This window comes from Scleropages formosus, chromosome 21 (assembly GCF_900964775.1).
Source record: "Scleropages formosus chromosome 21, fSclFor1.1, whole genome shotgun sequence".
Classification (NCBI taxonomy): Eukaryota; Metazoa; Chordata; class Actinopteri; order Osteoglossiformes; family Osteoglossidae; genus Scleropages; species Scleropages formosus.
Window position 1 is genome coordinate 5823160 of NC_041826.1, and position 14826 is coordinate 5837985.

The window sequence follows — 14826 nt, forward strand, 5'->3', positions numbered from 1 at the left end:
CTTTCGTGTGCGGGACCACCAAGCGGGCAAAGGTGGAAGAACACAGCGGTCCGATTGGTGTGTAGCGGATGATCAAGTTTTGTAGATATCTGGGAGCAGTTCTATTGATGCATTCGTAGGCCATAAACAGGGTCTTCGATTTAATCCCGGCAGCTACTGGAAGCCAGTGCAGAGAAATGAAGAGGGGAGATACATGGGAACACAATGGGAGGTCAAACACGACTCGTGGAGCAGTGTTCTGTATCAGCTGTAGATGTTTGATGGCAGTAGCGGGAAGGCCATGAGAGAGAGATGCAGTATCCAGACAGGATGTCACCATGGCCTGGACAAGTAGTTGTGCAGAGTCCGTTGTGAGGTAGGGACGGATGCGGATTTTACGCAGGATGAATCCGCAGGTCCGACTTGAGGCTTCGATGCGCTGAGAGAAAGACAGACTCGAGTCGATCATCGCTCCCAGACCCTTAGCCGAGGAGGTAGGTAAAATGAGTGAGTTGTCCAGTTTGATCAAGAGATCACGACAGGAAGACAGGCCAGCTGGGAGGTGTAGGATCTCTGTTTTGGAGAGTTCGAGTTGTAGGTGGTGATCAGACATCCAGGCAGAGATGTCCTATAGCCATGCAGCAATGCGCAAGGAAATGTCTGATACTCCAGGTGGAAAGGAGAGGAAAACCGGGTATCATCAGCATAGCAGTGGTACTTGAATCCATGGGAGGCAATGACAGGGCCGAGGGAGGAGGTGTAGATCGAGAAGAGCAGAGGATCCTATACCGAGCCCTGCGGGACACCAGTTGAGAGATGCAGAATGGTATATGACAAATTGTGCTTCAATAATCACCTGAATGCATCTAGATTTCTCTTTTTGTTGATCTAATTAATTTTTGTATTGTTCTCTGAGATGTATATTGCATTGGAGAAGAGCATCTGCTAAATGAATAAATGTAAAACTAGGTGACTGCTTAAGTAAGGGTGATATCTGCATTTATGATGAGAAGGTCCAAGGAACATGGACATATTTCCTTAGGTGTGTGAGAAGACAAGGTCTCTCTCCTTTGACACTCATTGTGGCCCCCACAGTCAGTAATACCTACAGGGCAGTAGATGGAATTTGGGAAGAGCACCAATGAGGATTACACTTGACGGAATCAAAAGAAGCAGACGAATAAAAGCACACATTGTAGTATGTGTGCCTATGTTAAACCCTCCTCAGCTGGCGCGGATGTCGCACTTTAGAGGGAGAAAAAAAAACATTAAAAACATTAGTAATCAGGTATAATTAAAACTGAGACCAAAAGAAGTACAATGCAGTTAAAAAAATACAATGTTAAACCATATTTCTGACTGCAGTCCTACTACAGTTCCCTTAGCTTATGATATTCAGTTTCATGTTAAATTTTCTGCAGTGCTGCTTGAAGGTGTGTGAATCATATAAGGATGATAATTATTCTTCTATAAAATATTCAACTTCTAAAAACTAAATGTTAATTCTTAAAATTAACTTATAAGAAGAATAAATGACTGTGATTTACACACATGGTTCCACCTGCACTACTTGTGTGTTTCTACTACACACATGATTTCCTTTAAAGCAACATGTGGAATTGGTCATTACACACCTATTATGTCACATGAGAAACTGATTCTCATTAAATAACCATTTCATTGTAAAACTAAAAACTTTAGCAGTAGTGTGTTTATTAAAAGCAAATATATGTTTTTGTTTTACTTATAATGTGTTTTAAAGTCCATATTCAATGTTTTAAACATGTATTTAATTCTTACAAGTGTTGCCAGTAATGGTGCAGATACTCTAGCTAATAAATAAATATATATGTAAATTTTAATTGGAAAACATTTTTAACTTTATACTTCAGTCACATTTGTAAATGACTTGAAACAATTGACACACGTATTAAAATATGTAAATACACCATTTTGTCTTATAAGCGGGTACTTTCCAAAAAAAAAAAAGGAAAATGACAAATGCTTTTTACTTAAATGTTTAAATGGAGAATACTAAGGAGTGTTTTTATTTAATGAATTAATTATAACTTATTTCATTTAAGTAGACAATAGAAGATAGCTGACACTGAAGGAAGGAGCTGACATTGGTTTGCAGTGCGGATTTCGGAGCTGCACTGCTGATTTCATGAGCAAAATCACAATGTTTCAAAACCTCCATCAATTTAATACTTCTTTTCTGAAACGTACACACTGAGGGTCAGCGAGAAAACAAAAGGAGTACATCTGAGAATTTGTGTGGAGTTTAGTGAGTTTTATCAAACCCACTACTAGTAACTAGTGGCACTAGAGAGTGTTTAACAAGTTCTTGCCAGCAGTTGATGGGGCCTCTTCACGGATTCAATGTTCATGTGGTCAGTATGCTATGATGGTGCCTTAGAGGGAAAAGACATCCAGGCAAAGTTCTGCGCCCCCTCTGAGATCAGTGTTATAACTCATCAATCATATTGATCGCATGGCAGCAATAACCCAATAACCTCCGGTGCGCTATTGTATTGGTCTAAAGGGAGCGCACCTTGCTCACCGTGTCTGCGTGTCTCCTCAGCGCTGAGCCAGGATGAGGGAGGGTCAAATGAGGGGAGTTGAGTTACACACACACACACACCAGATTTCAAACAGTTCTTCCACTCCGCTCTCAGATCATCCTGCCTCTTCCTGCGCCAAGGGAGCGAAGACAAACGCAAAATTATATATGCGCGCGAGTTCGGTGGAAAAGGGAGACAAAAGTGTGCGCGGTCACGGTCTGGCGATCTTAGAGATCACACTCCGAGATTGTTCCCGATCCTCTGGTGTGTGGGCGATAAAGGAGGGGTGTGGGGGGTCTCCGCTCTGCAGGCTGGGCGGGGAGCGAGTCTCCTGCGCGTACCTGTTCGCGTCCAGGGGGGCACATCGGCCGGCGCGCGCCGCCTTCGGACACCTTGAATGGGCGCAGGGTCCCGCGGTCCGAATCCGCTTGGATGGGATGTACCGTAAGTTTCATCTGCTGTGAGGACGAGCTTCTACAGATGCCTTTCGATCGGCATGGGGAGAAGAAAGAGGAAAAGAAGCTCCTGCCCAAGGTAAGTAAGGCAGCAGGACAGGACTCAGGAGAAGTGAGTGTGGAAAGTTCAGGGAAGGTGACCGTGGCGGGCGCCGGAGAACTTAGTTAGCGCCCGCCGCCGGGAACGAACGTGACAGCTGGGTAAAGCGCGGGGACGCGCCGATCCTGAGCGAGAGCGCGGGGGGCGCAGATTCAGCACTTAAAAGGTGTTTACCCCCAAAGAACGCGAGGCTGCGGAGGAAATTCCTCAGCTGTAATTCCATACAGCGGTACACAGTACGCGCTGTCAACCGAACGCGCGCTCACGACCGCTCCACACCGCAGCGGGGCCGCGCCTTCCTCCGCGCGCGAACCTTCCTCGAGCGATGATCATGATGCTTCCGAGCGCCGAGCAAGTGCTGCTGTGCGTTAGAACAGAAGATTAATCATACAGTAATTTAATGATCATGCAGAGAGCAAAGCAGTACATCACTAAACAAACAAAGACGTGTGTGTCTGATTGAAGTTTCCCAAACTGGCTACAACACGAGATCCATAGACATTTTACAAAGGAAAAGGAGTTTAAATGTTAAAAATATGGACGCTTTAATTAATGTTTTATGGATATTTGTCAGGGCTATATGGAAAACTAATATATATGCACTTCAGTGTCTTAGAATGGAAGATTTTTATCATTTGGCTGTGTGGAGGTACAGCTAATTTATATTCCTAATGTAATAATAATAATAATCATAATAATAATAAGTTATATCTATATATGTGGTTATTTGTTTTTGGCTTTGTAGCAGAATAAGCTACACAGTCTTTTGTTAACCTTAGTTGCTCTGCTGGAAGGACTAATATTCAGAGTTATGTTTTTTATAATTAAATAAATCTGTGCTAATTTTTCTCACAGTACGGTGTTCCTTAGTTTGGCTGTCTTGCTCAAGATGAAATAACTGATTAATATTTGGTTCATAAATGCATAACTAACGTGTGGGCCCTTGTATCTTCGTGCCATCGTTTTTTTTTTTTGTAAAAATTGCAGCTTTAGTTCAAGGTCCTTCATAAATTTTTCACACATTACAAGACTCTGCAGTGGTCTCAGTTGTGTCACTGGAGTGATGAAGCTGGATTAAGCTGATGAAGGTAGATTGGGAGAAATGTCACTGTCAGATGGAGGTCACATGGTAGACTTTCCCCGACTTGTGGAATATTCCTCCTACCCCTGGCAGGGATGAACGTGGAGCTGTGGGCATGGGGGGAATCCCTGAGCATGGAATGATTTCCTGTTTTTCGGACAGTGTGGGGTTTTAATTTGGAAACAGTGAAGCGGCAGGTGTCATTACTATAATAAAGCTCAGTCCAAACTTTATTTTTCCACACATCTCTGACAGTTGTGATTATTGCCACAGGGGTGGGAGATAGAACTGAAATGACAGACTACTCTATACCTATTTTACATGTGGAACTTTTAAAGCCTGCTTTTACACATAAATATGTGGCTGGGCACTCAGCCAGCATCTGATGTACCCATTCAAGTTAAACACAGCAGGTTTCACCTTCATCCTGTTAAGGTATCCACCCACATTTTGTGTGAGTGAGGCCACATCAGGGGGCTGCACTGTTGGATAGCCTGCTTTTCTGATCACACTGGCTCTACTTTCAGGAGCTAGGAGGTATACTAACATTCACACACACACACACACACACACACACACAGAGTCTGAAACCGCTTGTCCTATGGGGTTGCAGTGAACCAGAGCCTAACCCAGCAACACAGGGCGTAAGGCAGGAGGGGGAGGGGACACATCCAGGGCAGGATGCCAATCCGCCGCAAGGCACTCCAAGGGGGACTCGAACCCCAGACCGAAGAGCAGGACCCGGTCCAACCCACTGCACCACCACGCCCCCACCTACTAACATTCACACACACACACACACATTTTCAGAACCGCTCATCCCATACGGGGTCACAGGGAACCGGAGCCAACCCAGTAACACAGGGCGTAAGGCCGGAGGGGGAGGGGACACACCCAGGACAGGACGCCAGTCCATCGCAAGGCACCCCAAGCAGGACTCGAACCCCAGACCCACCGGAGAGCAGGACTGTGGTCCAACCCACTGCACCACCACACCCCCGCTACTAACATTCAGTCTTGGTATATTTTTTTTTTTTTTTGATACCGGTCAAACCACTGAAGTGTGGACAGTCTGTGAGAAGCAGGAAACATGTAGAACAGCGAGAGCGGGGCGGTGTGTGAAAGAATGTCTCGCCAATTGGAATTTTCCCCCTTCAGCATTTTTTTGTTCAAAGATTGGAAGATGTGCCATGTCCGACTGCTAATCTCCTTAGGAATGGTCCTGGAAAATCTGCTAAGTGCGGGGTAGCAGTAATGAGAGCCAATCATTTTCAACACTTTCATGTATGGTTAATAGGGGGACGTAAGTATGAAATTAGATTTTTCAGTTAGTATAAAATGATTGGCTTTTTACTGCTGGTATGACCAGTTTTTTGAATCTGTAATACGTGGATGGGACGTCACAGTATTACAGGCTGGTTTAAGTATGTTTTATACTATATTTTGTTAAAACATTGTGTTACATATCTTCATAGTGTAACTTTAATTTGACGTGACTGAATGTTGTACGAAAGCCCTCCTTAGTGAAATATGACTAGATATAGAGTGTTGATTTGACACTGGCCTACAAATGAAATAAAGTTATTCTTGACTTCTTCAGAAACGAGGAGCTGCTGTGATGTTTAAGACACCCCTGTCAGTCCTTAATCCGGCAGTCACTTCTACCCCATGTTAACGAGTCGTATCTTGGCGAAAAGCTCGCCGCTCTGTCTGTTCACGGGTGCTTAGCGTGCCCTCATCAATCAGAGCCTCGGAGCACTTTTACCGACAGCTCCCAAATCTTCTGAGCAAAGGCGCGCTTCCTTTCATCCCTTTGGTGGGAATAAATCAGGGTGAAGGCCCATTTGTGGGAGGGGAGGGCAGTGGGGACTGGGGGCACTGGGGGAATTCCTGAGATTTATAGAGACTGGGGACCACAGCTACCTGAGTCAGGTAGCACACAGGAATGGGAGCTGTTTGTCTTACACATGCGGTCGACGAGCATGAAAGGAAGGGAGCTTCCTGCTAAGTGCTTAACCCTCTCCCCCGTGTCGTGACACCACACGGCCGTCTGAATAGGACGGAACTTGGCGTGGAATCAGCTTCCGCCTCCGAACTTGCCGGGGCAAAGTCATTAATAACAGTTTCTGGTTGTCATTATGGTTATTCATTTTTCGGCTGACGCTTCAATACAAGGCAGTTTACTAGGTTTGGAGACCACGAAGCCTGAAAAGTCCGTGTTTTAGCTCGAGCAAACCAATGTGATGTTCAGACGCTTGCTGGAGGGTAAAATAGGCAGGCCTCATTTGAAAATTTACAACCGCTGCACCACACTTCCCCAATATTTAATCAGTACCTTTAAGAGTAATGTTACCCTGGCACATAAAAACAAGTTCTTTTTTATTCAAGCTTTTTTCAGTTAATAACTGGCAAGTGTGATGTTGTGATTTATGAGTCAAAGGGTTAGTGTTTTTCTGTGTTGTTCCACAGTCTACAATGCAGGGAATTGGCGCATACCACCTGGAAGGGAGTCTTATGGCTTTACTCTCTAAGTTCAGTTTTTTGCAGCTTTACTACGTGCAGGTTTAACTGCAATCCATCCATCCCTCCATTATCAATAACCTTTTGTCCAAAGAATCACAGTGGTCTTAAGCCTGCAGGAGGCAAGGTACACCCTGGATGAGATGCCAGTCTGTTGCAGGGTGTTTTAAGTAAAATATTAAATATAGTGTTATAAATGTATTGTCTTACATGGCAGGGTGTCCACAGCATTTTGTAATTGTCCGATAAGCTATGATGGGAAGAGAACATTTCCCACAATGCTCTCTGGCATTCTATTCTACCGGCTCCAGGGCACAAGTGTGGCCCTTGTGTATTCAGTTTTTTTTGTTTTTTTTTTTTTTTTTAAATGTAAATCACATTTGAAATGGTTTAATGTAGTAATAATATATTATCCTGTGAAATTTAAGTACAAAGAGTAACCTCTGGGAGGGGAGGGAGTGTCCCATTAACTATCACGCAGGTTCCCATTATAACAGTGCTGTTCAGTCCTGTCGTGCTGCTCTGCTCTCAACACAGTGCAGGACTGTGTCAACAAACAGAATATCCTGGATAAAAAGGCTGAGGTTATCAGGACCATAGGCATGGCGTGGTCAGGTGCGTTCCCAAGCAGCCCCCCCCCCTTTGCACAAGCTCTGCCACCACCCTCCTTCCTCGTGCCGCTCTTCTTTCTCTCTTCAGTCAGCGTCGCGTTCTTTCCACAGCGCAGGCGGTCTACGTTATTTTTGGACGCCTGTCTCAGACAATCGTAGCTCCTCCCCCGCAAACCTGGAGAAGGTACCGTACATCAAAAGCTGTAGAGGCAGCCCGCCAGCGCCTGTGACGTGACGGTGGCTCGTGATCTCCCCTGCCCTGTTGTTGCTCTTCCCAAGTCAGTGGGCGACGGATTGGTGTGTTTTTCAAAAGGGGAGAAAGAGCACTCCACCTTCCTCTTGAAAAGGGTCGCTGAGTAGGCTGCGGGTGTTGTGTACGTCTCCCAACACCTGGATTCCATTCCTGGCTCCTGAAGGAGGGTATCTTTTTATTCAACACAGGAAGACAAGAAGCCTTGTGTAATCACAGGTTTTTATAGTTTACACGTTTCCATGGATTTATTTAGGTACATAAACAGACATTGTTATTGCACGAACAGCATGTCTCTGTTATCCTAGTTCTGTAGACGGAGATTAAAGTATTGTCTCTAATGTCAATAAAAAATGAAATGAGTGCGATTTTACTGCATGCGTAGATTAAGTAATGCGTGACTCTGTGGTGCAATAAAACTAAAATATACAGGACTGTGCAAAAGTCTTAGGTACTTAGACGTTTCACAAAAACATTTGTTTTAGATGGTTATTTAATGTCTTCTGAATTAGTATCAATGGGAAAGAGCATATTTTAGATTTCCAAGCATTCCAAGCATAGCAAAAAGTTACAATATTACAGTAAGGGTTTTGTATGTTGTTAAAGAAAGAAAGTACACACACACACACACACAGAGTCTGAGACCGCTTGTCCCAAGCGGGGTTGCGGCGAGCCAGAGCCTAACCCAGCAACACAGGGTGCAAGGCTGGAGGGGGAGGGGACACACCCAGGACGGAACGCCAGTCCATTGCAAGGCACCCCAAGCAGGACTCGACCCCCAGACCCACCAGAGAGTGGGACCCAGCCAAGTCCGCTACGACCCCGCTCGGGGCAAGCGGTTGTTGACGATGGACGGTTACTAAGCTTTGTAAGAAGTTTATTATTAGAGCATTATTTTTGGAAGCATTCTCACTTTACAGCTTTTTTCCCCCCCCCAAGTGCCTAAAACTTTTGCACAGTACTGTATAAACCATTGCCAGACCAGTGCCAAACTGCAGTGGAGCACTAGACCAACAGACATAAATGGTGAGGTTTCTGACAGCACATAGAAGAATAATAAGTTGCTTGCATGGTGTTAAATGCCACAGAAGATAAGACACCACCTGACTCACTGCTGTAGTCTCTTTGCCAGAGAGCCCTCTTTGCTGATAGAGTTAACCACCTAGCTCTGCAAATGTTCCTGTCTCTCTTTGTTCTCCTTCCATTCTTTTATTTTTAATTTATTAAATGCTTTCAGCTACAGTTGTGGAAGAATTTGGCATTACTTAGGACAGTCAAGCAAAGTGATCAATGAGTACTAAATCTGCAGCTGAGATTTTTTTTTTTTTTTTTTTTTTTTTTTGGGATAGTACCTGCCAACGTGCGCGTTGTTTGAAATTACTTCGACAAAGTCAGTGCAATAGATAAAATGCACTGAAAAAGTGCACAAGATTAGAGATAAGATGTTTATTCCACTGAAGAAAACAGTGTCAGTTAAGGATGTGGGTATAGTGGTTAGACATTTGGGGGTTTCGCAAAAGACATAATTTCTTGTTCTCTGCGTTGGTGACTAATACCTTTTCCATTGCCTTTGAGTAGTATACTGGTGCAATCGGTTGATTTCAGCACTGCTTGGCGGTGCTCTGGGCTAAACTGGCAGAAGAAGTAGATTTTACTGACATTTTTTGGCAGATAGTTCAACTGTAAATCATTACTGTAATAGCATGTGTTTACAGTGTGTCACAGCTATCCGGTGCCCAAAATGGAATTAGCGAGACTTTCATGCAAATTTCATAGTTGTGGCCTTTCATTTTTTTAGTCCCTTTTTATGTTTTTTTTTTTTTTTTTCTGCAGTGATAGGCTATTTTACCTATACCTCACCAGCTTTTTTTTTAAGAAAAAACAATCATTCAGTTGGAAAAACAGAGTTCCTCCTACAGGGCAACATTAGCCCACACGCTTTCCACAGCCTGCACTTTCGTAATATATTTTGTCTGCGGTGCATTATTCTGCCATTTCCTATCATTTTTCCCTAGTCAGTGTTTTGGAGTTAGAAAGCATTGTAGTGTTCTGCTTAAAATTCCCCCTGTAATCAAAATATACAACATGTCTGGCCTTGCTAAACGGTGCTAAAACTTAAGAACGAGCACTGTCTAGCACACCATGGCGAGAGTCAGCACACTTTGGAGACAATGTCAATACTAGTGCAGTTTGGTGTGGTCGAATGTATGGCAGTTGAAATGATTCATGGGGCTTTTGTCAAGAAGTGAAAAGTGAGAAATTATCATGACCATCTTTAAAGGTAAGAATTAACCGTTGGAGGTTTCTTTACAGAAGGGGGTGCGGTGGCGCAGTGGGTTGGACCACGGTCCTGCTTTCCGGTGGGTCTGGGGTTCGAGTCCCGCTTGGGGTGCCTTGCGACGGACTGGCGTCCCGTCCTGGGTGTGTTCCCTCCCCCTCTGGCCTTACGCCCTGTGTTACCGGGTAGGCTCCGGTTCCCCGTGACCCCGTATGGGACAAGCGGTTCTGAAAGTGTGTGTGTGTGTGTGTGTGTGTGTGTGTGTGTGTGTGTGTGTGTGTGTGTGTGTGTGTGTGTGTGTGTGTGGTTTCTTTACAGTTTACATTTGTTCATATAGTACCATGCTCAAGGGTACTACAGCTAACCGTGGGATTTAAGCCTGTAATGTCTGAGTCTAAAGACAGCAGCTCTAACCATTAGGCCACCAGCTTCTGCTAGTATTGCATGTAGATATACATATAGAGATATCTTACAATATTTGTGTTTTTATTTCAGCTGCTCTCTATTTTATGCATTAATTAAATATTAAATGATCTGGGTGCAAATGAGCATAGGTCCATAGGAAGGATGGATGCACACATGGATGGATAGATAGATAGATAGATAGATAGATAGATAGATAGAAAGAGGACATTTGCAAATTTTCCTGAGCTTCTTTGGCACAAACATTCGTAGAATGCCTTCATTTGTTATCGTTCCATTTAAATGCTGGATTTAACCATGAGATGTTACCCTTAGATAAACATAATTTAAATCTGATTACGTTTGACATGTCCTGTAGTAACACTTGGGAGAATTTTCTCACTTTGGTCATTCTCCTTCTTTGTTGTTCCTGTCAGAGCAGGTCTATTCCTCTTCTCCCTTCACAGCAAACGACAGAAGTGACAGCCTGCTGGCAGGGTGCGCACAGCATTTTGTAATTATCTGATAAGCTACGATGGAAAGCGAACATTTCCCACAATGCTCTCTGGCATTCCATTCTCCTGCCGACTCCAGGGGAACAGTGTGGCCTCTGTGTAGTGTTCCTCTGGCAACACTGGTTTGCTCCTACCTGATGCCTCTTGCCTCTTCTCTTGTGTGGAAGACTAGTCCCTTCTTAGGGTTTCCAGGAAAAAATGTGTTCTTGCACAAGGTGCCAGTTCTGAATTGGTACGTCAAAGTCTTGATACATTATAAAGATTGTACATGTAGTAGAGAAAAGATCTGAATCACCTGGGATGCAAACATGAGTGGTCCAGGAGAAAGAAAATGCAAACTTTTAATTTTGCTGTAACCCAATTTTGTATGCTGAGCACATTTGATGAGATGCTTTAATGTTTTTATGTGCTTCTTCTAGTGAGTGAAGATATTGACTCAGGGACACAAAGTTGTTTCCAGATGATCCCAGTACAGCACTTCCAGGTGCTCACTTTTCTGCATAACCAACTTGTCTCTTAATGTAGCAGCTCAATTGTATATCGGTCCCTGGAGAAGCGAACACAGACATGTACCTCTTCTGATGTCTAAGCTGTGAGCGACTTCACTTCACTTTACAGGCTGAATGCTTCATCTTTTAATGTAAAACACTTAGAAGAGAGTATTAGTGGCCTGATTCAACCTTCTGTCCTTAAAACTCGAGCCCAAACCTAGGTGTCACTGACATTGAAGATAGAGATGAGGCTCCTGTTTTCTTACACAACAGTCAACGCAGGTCAACAGGTGTAGCGTAGCAAGGATTTAAACCCAGCATTCTGCAGGGCAAGTTCTTGCCACATCAGATCTTGACTGTTGTGGAGTCATAGTGTGGTGGTTTTATGTGACAGAAGCAGGGGGCTGTTTAGATGGAACACAACTAAAAGATTGACTTAAAAAAGAGTGAATATCCTGACCTGAACAGTCTCTTAATGGTGTAATAACAACAATATGAACACCACAAGCTAAATTATAATTATTTTGACAGACTTGGATAGATAATTTCTATGTATCTGGTGCCTGGATAGTACAACATCCAACCAGAAAATATGGATTTTAGAATGTATTTTGCCATAGTGGCTCTTATGAACCTTAAACTATGAACACGGATTTCTCCTTCCACTAATGGGCGGATCGGGTATGTCATCTCTTATTGACCAGGAGATGCATATCTGTTCATATCTGACATCATCATTGGCTTGTTATAAAAAGACACTGTTTAAATCAGGTATTCTGCGTCTTGATCCTGCTTTGTTAACTGCATGAAGTTCAGTACCTCATTCCTGCCTTCCTCAGATTTCCCAATAATTCAATATTTGAGTGCACTGTCAGCCGTGACTCCATGTGATCTCATGCATAACAGTGACATTTGACCAAATTTAGTGATTCCACATTTGTGTGAGTGCAGACCATGGGGAAACCAGGTTATTGACAAATGATCCCTCTACACCTTGAATGATCCTCTTCGCCCTTTGGGAGTGGACCGCTTTCCACGATAAGGGCATGATAGCTCGGTAGTTGGTGAGAAATGACTGCACATTACATTTTGTTGTAATAAAGGTGAAACAAGGAGGTCTTTCGTTTACAGTTGAAATCAGGGCAATTTTATATATACATATATATATATATATATGTACAGTATATACGTACATGTATATAGCTGGGTCCTGCTCTCTGGTGGGTCTGAGCTTTGAGTCCTGCTTGGGGTGCCTTGTGATGGACTGGCGTCTCGTCCTGGGTGTGTCCCCTCCCCCTCCAGCCTTGCTCCCTGTGTTGCCAGGTTAGGCTCCGGCTCGCTGTGATTCCATTCAGGGGAAGTGGTTTCAGACACTGTGTGTATATATAAAACTTTGCTTTTAGCTGTCCGCTGTCTAGGCAGTCTGTCCAAACTGTCAACACAAATCCCTTATGGGACACCCCTGGAAAAATCTGTGCAAATCAGTGTGTCAGTTAGAGGAGCTGGAAATATTCCAGATTTGTCAGTATGATTCATTGTGTCTTGGAAGAATAGAAATGAAACAGTAACAGACATCCGATAGGCGTTCATTGAGCGGTAGGTTTTTCCTCAAAGGGAAAAGCAACCTGCTAATGTTTCAGAATGAGAAAGAAATGCTTTAACTGCCTATAGGTACCAGTAAGTACCATGAAAAAAGGCACAAAGACCAGTGTGCATTTGGTTTCCACCTTCTCGGTTTATGTGAATGGAGATGAACCCAGGGAAAAGAGATTGTTTTACTCCCCATTTTAAACCCTGGCTTATTCTCTGGGGATTTTATAAGTCAGTGCACACCAAGGCATCGCCTTGCATAATAACAATGAGCTAAGCTTGTTGTCTTCCTCCACCAGCGTTTGTGTACGGCAATAAACTGGGAGTGGATGGCTGTGACGCATACAAAACTATCATTCAAAACCAAGAAGACAGAGTGCTGGGAGGATCTCAGGAAGCCAAAAGTTGACTGAATGAAACACACAGATTTCTCTTTCTCGGACATGCAGGGCTGAAGTCACTGATGCAGAAACTCTCTTACAAAGAGAATGTCAGCAGTAGATAATGAGCTTTAAAAAGACACAACAGTTACTTAGAACAGCTTTAATTAGTTGGCATCGTTTTCGATGAAACTATGTCATAGATGAGTTATAATGAATGAAAACAGAAATATGAGGTGTCATTTTCACACACACACACACATTTTCAGAACCGCTTGTCCCATACGGGGTCACGGGGAACCGGAGCCCACCCGGTAACACAGGGCGTAAGGCCGGAGGGGGAGGGGACACACCCAGGACAGGACGCCAGGTCATCGCAAGGCACCCCAAGCGGGACTCGAACCCCAGACCCACCAGAGAGCAGGACTGTGGTCCAACCCACTGCGCCACCGCACCCCCCGTGTCATTTTCATTTAAATTTCTTTATTTAGCAGACGCTTTTCTCCAAAGTGATGTACTGTACATCTCATTGAAAACTCAGTGTGTTCATTATATTAGCAGAGAGACTTAGATGCACTGATGTGTGATTCTTCAGTGCAGTTAGTTTGTTTCTTACCATCATATGAATTGATGTATATCACATGAGTAGTAATTGAAACACACACACACAGCCAAAACATTGAAACCACTGACAGGTGAAGTGAATAACATTTATTATCTCGTTACATTGGCACCTGTGAAGAGGCAGGATATGTTAGGCAGCAGGTGAACAGTCAGTTCTTGAATTTGATGTGTTGGAAGCAGGAAAATTGGGCAAGTGTAAGGATCTGAGTGACTTTGACAAGGGCCAAATTGTGATGGCTGGATGACTGGATCCGAGCATCTCCAAAGCAGCATGTCTTGGGGGCGGGGGGTGTTCCTAGTATGCAGGGGTTAGTATCTACCAAAAGTGCTCCAAGGAAGGGCAATTGGTGAACTGGCAACAGGGTCATGAGTGCCCAAGGTCCACTGATGCGTGTGGGAAGCTAAGGTTAGTCCGTCTGGTCCGATCCCACAGAAGAGCTACTGTAGCACAAATTGCTCAAAACCTTAACGCTGGCCATGATAGAAAGGGTGTCAGAACTTAACAGTGCATTGCAACTTGCTGTGCATGGGGCTGTGTAGCTGCAGACTGGTCAGAGTGCCCATGCCGACCCCTGTCCACTGCCGAATGTGCCTACAATGAGCACGTGAGTGTCAGAACTGGACCATGGAGCAATGGAAGAAGGTGGCCTGGTCTGATGAATCAGCATTTTCTTTTCGATAATGTGAACAGCTGGATGCTTTACCTGGGGAAGAGATGCCAGCAGGATTCGCTATGGAAGAAGGCAAGCCAGCAGAGGCAGTTTGGTACTCTGGGCAATGTTCTGCTGGGAAACCTTGGGTCCTGGCATTCATGTGGATGTTACTTTGACATGTTCCATGTACACCCCTTCATGGCAGTGGTATTCCATGATGACAGTGGCCTCTTTCAGCAGGATAATGCGCCCTACCATACTGCAAAAAACTGTTAAACAGTATAAGGTGTTGACTAACCCTCCAAATTCCCCAGATCTCAATTTGATCGAGCA